Genomic DNA, 9,001 nt, shown 5'->3' with positions numbered 1-9,001 from the left:
CTGTCTGCATCTAGTGTAAATCGTGAAATAGTGCAGACGTGTTTGAAGTGTCTGCGATGCGTGTAACTGAGGCGGAACATGGGGATCAGCCTGGTATTCACCTAGCGGGATGTGGAAAACTGCCTAATAACCACATTCAGACTGGCCAGCACACCGGGCCCCGTCGGTAATCCGCCGGGTTTATTCGATCCAGGGCCGGTGCGCCTACCCGAGTCCAGGAAGTAGCACGTTAGTGCACTCGGCTACCCTTTCGGGTATACAACGTATAAAATACAATGCCTAATTAATCTATGTAAACCCAATCATACATAAGAAGAAAACAAAAAAATGTACAAATACTCTACCACTTTCTGTATCACAAAGCATATGGTACTTCATGATGTACTCTATCTTCCTGGTTTTCCCTGCGCTTAACACCTCTCTCCACTCTCTCTTTCTTCCTCTTCCCTTCATGTGACATGTCTGGAATCACATCTGGACAACCCTTAAAGGTCCGTAACTGCCCAATGTGTACTATCATTGTTCTAGTTGGCAGCTGAAGCTTAACATTAACGGGGGATGTGGCTTCAACAACTTGGTATGGCCCTTGATACCTCGTAAGGAACTTCTTCATTTTCCCTTTTTGTGTATAGAGGGTGGACAGTATTACCAATTGCCCCACTCTATACTGCAGTAAACTTCCTTTCTGCTTCACTCCATCTTCCTGCCTTTCAAAAGCCTTCGTATTCGCCTTTTGTGCCTGTTTCTGGACATCCCGAATTGTTTTCGCAAAATGACGTACGGATTCACCTGTCCTTCCTTTCTGTGGCCTCACTAAATCAAACGCTGACGGCATTTTTCACCCTTACACTACCTCATATGGAGACAAACCGGTATTTGTATGGATTTTTGCATTATATGCACATACAATATGCTTCAAATACTCGTACCACTGATGGTGATGTGAATCCACACAAAAACTCAGCATCTTCCCGATTGTTCTGTGTACCCGTTCTGTCCTTCTGTTGGCCTGTGGATGCAACGCACTCGTCCTCAACTTCCTTACATTCAACAATTTACACAGTCCCTTCATTAAATCCGACATGAAGTTGGTCCGTTGGTCAGTAATTATTGTCTCCAGTACACCAAACTTCAAACTCCAGTTATTTACTAATGCTTGTGCGACCATTGCTGCCTGTTGATTTGGTATAGCCACCATCTCCACATACCTCGAAAAATGGTCTATTATTGTCAGAACGAACCTGTTCCCTTATGGTGTTCACCTGAAAGGTCCTAAGACATCAACCCCCAACATAGAGAATGGGCATGTTCCTTCTGCCAATCGTTGTAGCTGTATCTGTTTCCGACTCAAATTTGCTCTCTGCGCACATGGTATACAATTCATAACATACTGATCCACATCTACTTTCCTATCTCTCCACCAATACCTCTCCGCCACTCTCCTATTCGTCGCTCTTCACCCTCCATGAGCAGATAACACGTGATCACGTGCTTCCTTTAAAATCTCATCCCTCAGCTTCGCTGGCACTACTACCCTTGGTCCTAACTTCGTTTCTCTGCACAAAAGACTATAGTACGCATTAAATTGCGGCTGTGTCCGATAAACTTTACAATAGTCGTCAGCATCCTGTAATTCCTGCCATACTGACTTCTACTTTTGCCAACTTTCTACTCAGTGCATCCGCATTACCGTGCTTCTTCCCAGGCTTGTGTACTCTTCGTAGTCGAATTCACTAAGCCTCACAGCCCACCTAGCGAGTCTAGTGGACGGATCCTTAAACACCAACAACCACTTCAACGCAGCATGATCTGTCACTACTTGAAATCTTCTCCCATATAAATAACGTTTAATATATGTGATTCCATAGATTACGCTAAGCATCTCCCTCTCTATTGTTGAGTAAGTCCTCTCTGCTGCATTCAACTGCCTAGACGCATAGGCTATAGGATGTTCTTTCCCATCAATTCCCTGACTAAGAACACACCCTAATGCTTGATTCAATGCATCGCATGCTAGTATAAACTCCTTTTCAAAAGCTGGAAACACAAGAACCAGACTTGATATTAATACTTCTTTCAGTTTGTCAAACACTTTATGACACTCTTCTGTAGACTCAAATTTCACACCCTTCCATAACAATCGCTTCAACGGGTGTGCTAAATCTGCAAAACCCTTCATCGCCCTGACCCAACTCGTAAGTGTACTCGTTAATTTCTATTATTCTGTCCGCAAATTTCACTGCTGTCTCCCCCCTGCCTCTTCGTCATTGTACTCAACCTCTCCCTAAAGTACCGAGCGCTATTCCATTTCTTGTACCTTTGTAAAAGCCCTTCCTTAAGGCCTCAGGACACCTTACATATGTCTTCGCTAATGTTGGATACATATAACAACTGTTCATCCAACCAACAATTCATCACAGCCGAAGTTTCCAAGTCCTCCACAAACGAACGCACATCCTCAGATGTCTTGCCAGAAAACGGAATAATCAAACTTGTGGCACCTAGATTAATCTTCTGCTGTGGCACCCTAGGCAACAATGACTGTTCCGATGCGGTTTCCCGTTCATTTGTAGATGTTAATTCACTCCTCACATGCGTATTGTCCACTGTCAACTGTGCCAGCTTTTCCAACAAAATCCGTACCGCTTCTGGTTCTGACACACCTCCTGTTCCTCACTCTGCCATTGTGTTGCTTTTGCTCCCTGTTAAACCCGAAACAAAACAATTATGTACAAAAATAACCCGACTCCCTACATCTGAGTACAATCATACTCAGTAACATCGTACTCAAACCAATACAAATTAATTAAATGTCACGAAAAAAAATAACAAATCTTACTGCTCCCAATACACAAACACTTACTCCAACAACAAAAAATACTATGCCCATGCAAAACATCTACAATGGCCTGCTATGGACCGTACTCAAAAACAAAAAAGAAAGAAAACGTCCAACACTCAAAATAAAACTGGTCAAAACTCACCACATCTTGTGACTCTGTGCTCGAACATTGTACTGTACAGATGACGTCCACTATTCTGACACCAAATGTAGTGGCAACCTCTGATACTCAATGTAACAGCAACACCAAATGTAGCGGGAAGAAGTAGAAGGCACTGTATTAAGACTTATCCAAGCTTTCCAAGTGATTTATTGTTTACAACTACAGTGCTGCGTTCCCCTTGGTCTGCATCACCGGGTCCCGTAATGCTGAAGACACCACCTTGCGGTCTGCAAAACGGATTGGCGCGGAATGGCTGCCTCAGCAATCCGTGCAGCGCACTGCTGTGTGTCGCCCTTGTATGGCTGTAGAGTTGGGGTGACGTCAGGGTGCACCAGCAGCCAACTCAGGGGCCGTGGCGTGGCCCGCAGCTGGCTGGCTGCAGACCCTGCGTTAGAGTCAGAGGGTCTCACCAGCGACCTGCCATGGACTGGAACGCTGGCACCCCATCTGCTGCTGTGTGTAGCCAGTGGTGTGACATGCCCCGCCGTCCAGGAAAGCTGTCACACTTGAATGCTTTGATAGTGAACCGGCACCTATTTATATGCGACTGTGCGCCTCTGTTTTGTTAAACGTGCCACTATGCATCATGTACTCATAACACTTAGGTTGGCCAGGGGGCCCCTTCTACCTGTGACTTGCACCGTGCAAACTGTTGCGTGCACTTTTTCTGGCGGTTCTACACCCCTGTGGCTTCTATTTTACTTCGCAACTGCTGGTGAGCATAACTTATTGTAAACAGGCCCATGCCTAGCTGTAACCTTCGTGCTCAGAAATATTGTACCAAAACCGACTTTTCCTATCCCAAACGATAGTGTCGCTACACTTCTATTAACTTCCCATTTCTTAACAAATTCCACTAAATAAATGAAATCAATAAAATTTTTATACCAATAAAGAAACTAAAAAATTTAGAAATAAAAGAAGAAACTCTTTCAGGCTAAATATATTAATTTATCATAATAGAATTGTGTAAGTCCCTCAGCTACAAATAAATCGTAAACATATAACACCAAACTTAATAAAGTACATAATAGAATAAAACTCACCATCCAAAAAATTAAAACCAATAATACATATTATAAATACAATTCTAGTTGCTCCACCAAAAAAATAAAATAAAATAAAGTAAAACCATCCATACCATACTCAATATTAAACCCTGAAAATAATTCAGATATCCCTTTGGCATAATCAAAAGAAATATATTTGGTTTCAGCTAAACATGACGCAGTGCAAGCCAAAGCTAAAGGAAAAGGAATAATAACAAATCAACAACAAAGCTGATAATTTATAACATCAAATACATTAAACTACAAATTAAAATAATTAAATATGATAAAATCAAAACTAATCTATCTGCATAGGAAATACTCTTGGGAACAGAGCATAAAGCAACCTAATAAAGAGTTATTTAAATCTGATGATCAAACAGCAATTATTATGATATATGCACATAGAAAAATCAACAATAAAGCTGACAAGTTATAACATCAAATACATTAAAACTAGAAATTAAAATAATTAAATGTGATAAAATCAGAACTAATCTATCTGCATACGAAATACTCTTGGGAACAGAGCATAAAGAACCTATTAAAGATACATTTACAGCAATTATTACAATACATACACCTAATCTAGTCTGATATAAAAAAATAAGAAACCACAAAAAAGAACATATATAAGCTAATTGAGGAAAAATTACTCAAATAGCCTGAGGAATTATTAAATTACAAACTGGAGAAAAATAATGATGCAAGTAATTTGACATAATAGGAATTGGTTGCTACTTACATACTAATATAATTGTATCATTAAAAGGCTGAGGATTAGCAACAAGCCCTACCTGATTATGACCTTTTCGAATTTGAATATAACATAAAACATGTCGTTCTAATAAAGATAAAAATAATTTAAAAACTTATAACCAAAAGAAGAAAATTCAAAATGAGTATAAATAATCATGAACTATCAAAACTATCTCTAGAACAAATCTTCATAAAAGAATTCCAAATTCAATATATTAATGTGTCAAAATATTAATTTAACAGATAAACAGTCTAAAAATTTCATCCTCATGGTCCTTCCTTACTAATGCAGATTGGGCTTCTGCAGCCAAAATTTTTCTTAATCCAACAATGAGGTCGGAATCTGCCCTATTGATATGAGCTCTTAAAAACAATTTTGCTGTTATCCCTAAGGTAACTTAAACTAATGAGCATAAACTATGCATGACGATAAACATAAATTAATTGTTTAGTAATGAGTTTAATAATTCTTCATGTCATCTCAACAAAATATCATCATTAAATATAAAAACTATATAAAAATAAAGTGTCAAGCTCTGTGGGATTTTCTTATCCTAAAGAACAATTTGAGCCTTTTGCCTTAAAATTGGAATTCTAAAATTTATTAAGAGAGAGCCGATTTCTTGTCAAGCTACTCATTCCAGCCACTAATTAAGAGACTAATGACTATGCTACATTTGCATGATCAAATATAACATGGCACTTTAAATTTTAAACTTTCTTCATTGAATTAGTTCAATGCCCTGTGGCAGCTGAGATCGGTACCATCCTCTAAATAATGATATATATGGCTGCTGTATACACCCAGTAGTGTCTGTTCTGTTGTAAATGTCCAACACAGAAGACAACATGCATTTATAGTATAAAAAATACACATCATTGAAAGATAACATCATTTATTGATAACCCTACTTAAATTTATTAGTACATTTTCTGAAGCACATATATAACCATTTGTGTGTCCACAATACTTTATTCTATGTCTGCAAATAGCTGAGCAGTTATAGTTTTCAAGGTTCCTTATTGATGCACTTTTGAATATGTCACTTATTCACAACACTTTCTCATGGCTGCATTCATGATTGTAGATTCGGAGTGATGTCACCATTTCTTCAAACTGGATTCCGTTGTCCTTCCTCGGTTTACTGTCTGTCGATTCTTGGCACTCTGTACTGTTCTGAATGGTCTGAGTGAAGCAGCGACAGTGGAGAACGTCGTCAGTACTAGTCATAGAAGCCCAGCACATCTGTAACAGTGTTTGAAGTTTGAGGTGCCATCATGGAATTTCTCTGGTGCAAGCAACACCACCTCATTTATACACCGCCAGAAAAAAAATTAGTACACCCTTTTAGAGGTTTCCAATTCACTCAAGATTTATTGTTGCAACAGTGCATATGGAGTACATCAAACGATTACACTTACATATCAATAACGCAAGTTGTTGTGAGGTACCAGGTATCGATCCATGCTGAAACACTCATATTGGTACGTGGTGTAGCTTACACAGGCGGAAATGCAGCCGCTGATCCTACAAGTGATCGATTCGGAAATCGTGCTGGTCAAGGAAATTGCTGCGCATTCCTGTAGAGCACATTGAGTTCCATGGGCAGTGTGTGGGCGAGCATTAACCTGTTTGAGCAACAAATCACCTTCCTGTTGCAAAAATGGCAAAAGAACAGATCTAACAACATTCTACAAGTACTGAGCACTGGTTTAGCATTCCCTCCAGAAACACCAAAGGTGAACGTGAATTGTAGCTTATTGCACCCCAGACCATAAGACCTGGTCTGGGGCCAGAGTGTCTTGGACTAATGCACTCTACGAGACAGCACTCACCACATTTATGTCATACGTACAAACGACCATCACTTACTTGCAGGCAGAATCTGCTTTCACTGCTGAAGACCACAGCACACCATTCCGTCTTCCAAGGGGTTCTCTGACACCACCAATTGAAGATGGGCGTGAGTTGTGTGTACCAATAGTCACACTGCTAATAATTGATTCGTAACAGTTCGTATTGACTCAGCTGGGCTCAAAAGCCCCCTTATCTGTGCTGTGATAGCTATATGATCTGCCACCACTATCTTTACGATCCTGGCAGGCATCTGTGCTGTGTGGGCGTCCAGAATCTCATCTATAGGTGCGAGAATGTTCACGTGGCCACTGATTAAAATGGTTCAAATGGCTCTGAGCACTATGGGACTTAACATCTATGGTCATCAGTCCACTAGAACTTAGAACTACTTAAACCTAACTAACCTAAGGACAGCACACAACACCCAGTCATCACGAGGCAGAGAAAATCCCTAACCCCGCCGGGAATCGAACCCGGGAAGCGAGAACGCTATCGCACGACCACGAGCTGCGGACGGCCACTGATACCAGCATTGTTGCACAACTATCGCAGCACATCCATCTTGTGTAGCAATTCGGTTAAAGGGCCATCCCACTACATGGAAGGCTACAATTTGACCCCTTTCAAACTGTGCTGTAGGTATCACGAGTCCCTGTGGCATGGTTGCATGCTTGCTTCACATTTGTGCATCACACTGATCCTCCTTGCTGTGAGCATACTCTATTAAAGGGTAGATGCATATGACACTCTTGTATCTATGCCACTACGCTATCTGTTGGCAGGCAACATTGAAATCGTTATCAGTACGTCTACTATCCTCCAGGTGGCATATGCCATAATCGAATCCAAATCGACAGCTTCTCTCGAGATGTACTAATTTTTTCCGACAGTTAACTAATTGCTGCATGGTTCCTGTGAGAGGTGAGTAATTTATGACATTATCATGCAACAACAGTGCCCATGTCATGGGGCTTGGAGAGAAACTGTTGGATGATTGAAATTCAATAGCTATGTCTATAGGGGCTGTCTTAATACTCTCGTTTTTCTTTGAGCAACTGATCATGACAACTGGCGTTAATTCTTTAAACCTCTGTGGGCTGAGCATGCACCCAAATTCATTGCCCTTATAGCAAGAAGAACGAAACCTTGAGTACATATTGCACAGCAAGCCGATATTTTCATTGTTCCAGTCATATTGTAAATGACCATATGGATAACATGTCGACACTGTGACGAGACAAAAAAATGGTTCAAATGGCTCTGAGCACTATGGGACTCAACATCTGAGGTCATCAGTCCCCTAGAACTTAGAACTACTAAAACCTAACTAGCCTAAGGACATCACACACATCCATGCCCGAGGCAGGATTCGAACCTGCGACCGTAGCAGTCACGCGGTTCCGGACTGAAGTGCCTAGAACCGCACGGCCACCAAGGCCGGCGATAACATGTAGAATTTAGAAACACTTTTGCTCTGGTTAGTTTACAGTTGTCGTAAATGTTGGAATGCTTATTCATATTCCCCCTCCCGTCTGTCTACAGAACCCGAATAATGAACTGACACGTTTCCAGTTGAACTGCTGTCTTTGTCACCTAACTTCATCTCACTGTTATTGGTATGACTGGATACTTGTAGAGTTCTCATGACCAAGAAGTTAATTTCAGCTGAACTCCAGAATTTAGCACATGTAAAAGTTTCATATGATCCTCATCTGATACAGACATTTGTAGTACTTTCCACACCCACTCATCCAAAACTGTTTCATTTTCTGCTGCTTGTGCTTCTTGAATACAAGCATTATTATCTGTAGCACTTGAAACAAGCCAATATGCCAACAGAGGTCTGAGTCCGGCTCCAGCTGCAGCGCTAATGAAGGCCCTGGATCAACATCCAGTGCTGCACATCCCCACAACTACATCAGGTGTGCACCCATAGGCGCCAGTTGTAGAAGACATGGAGGGAGAGGGATGAAGAGAGAGCATATAAAGGCGGCACCCAGCAGATACCACACAATAGTGAGGAACACCTGAAGATGGCAAGAAGTTGGCTTGCCAAACTACCACACCATTTGGAGGATGCCACCCAGCTGAATGCCCAACAACTGTTCAAGAGTTTCCTTCATCAGAAAAACCTAGAATCACACAAAATGTACCATGATTTTCTTTCTTCGAAAATGGACCAGAATCCCATCCTGGTTAACATGTTCAACTCGAGATGGTCTAATGTCTGAACAGTCACTCAGAGGTATATCAGTTTGCTTAGTACCTCAACAAGTTTGTATCTGGGTTCCACTTAGGGAAAGATCTGTAGATAGTATGCATTAATTAGT

This window comes from Schistocerca americana, chromosome X, assembly GCF_021461395.2.
Source record: "Schistocerca americana isolate TAMUIC-IGC-003095 chromosome X, iqSchAmer2.1, whole genome shotgun sequence".
Taxonomy (NCBI): Eukaryota; Metazoa; Arthropoda; class Insecta; order Orthoptera; family Acrididae; genus Schistocerca; species Schistocerca americana.
This window is presented reverse-complemented; position numbering follows the sequence as displayed.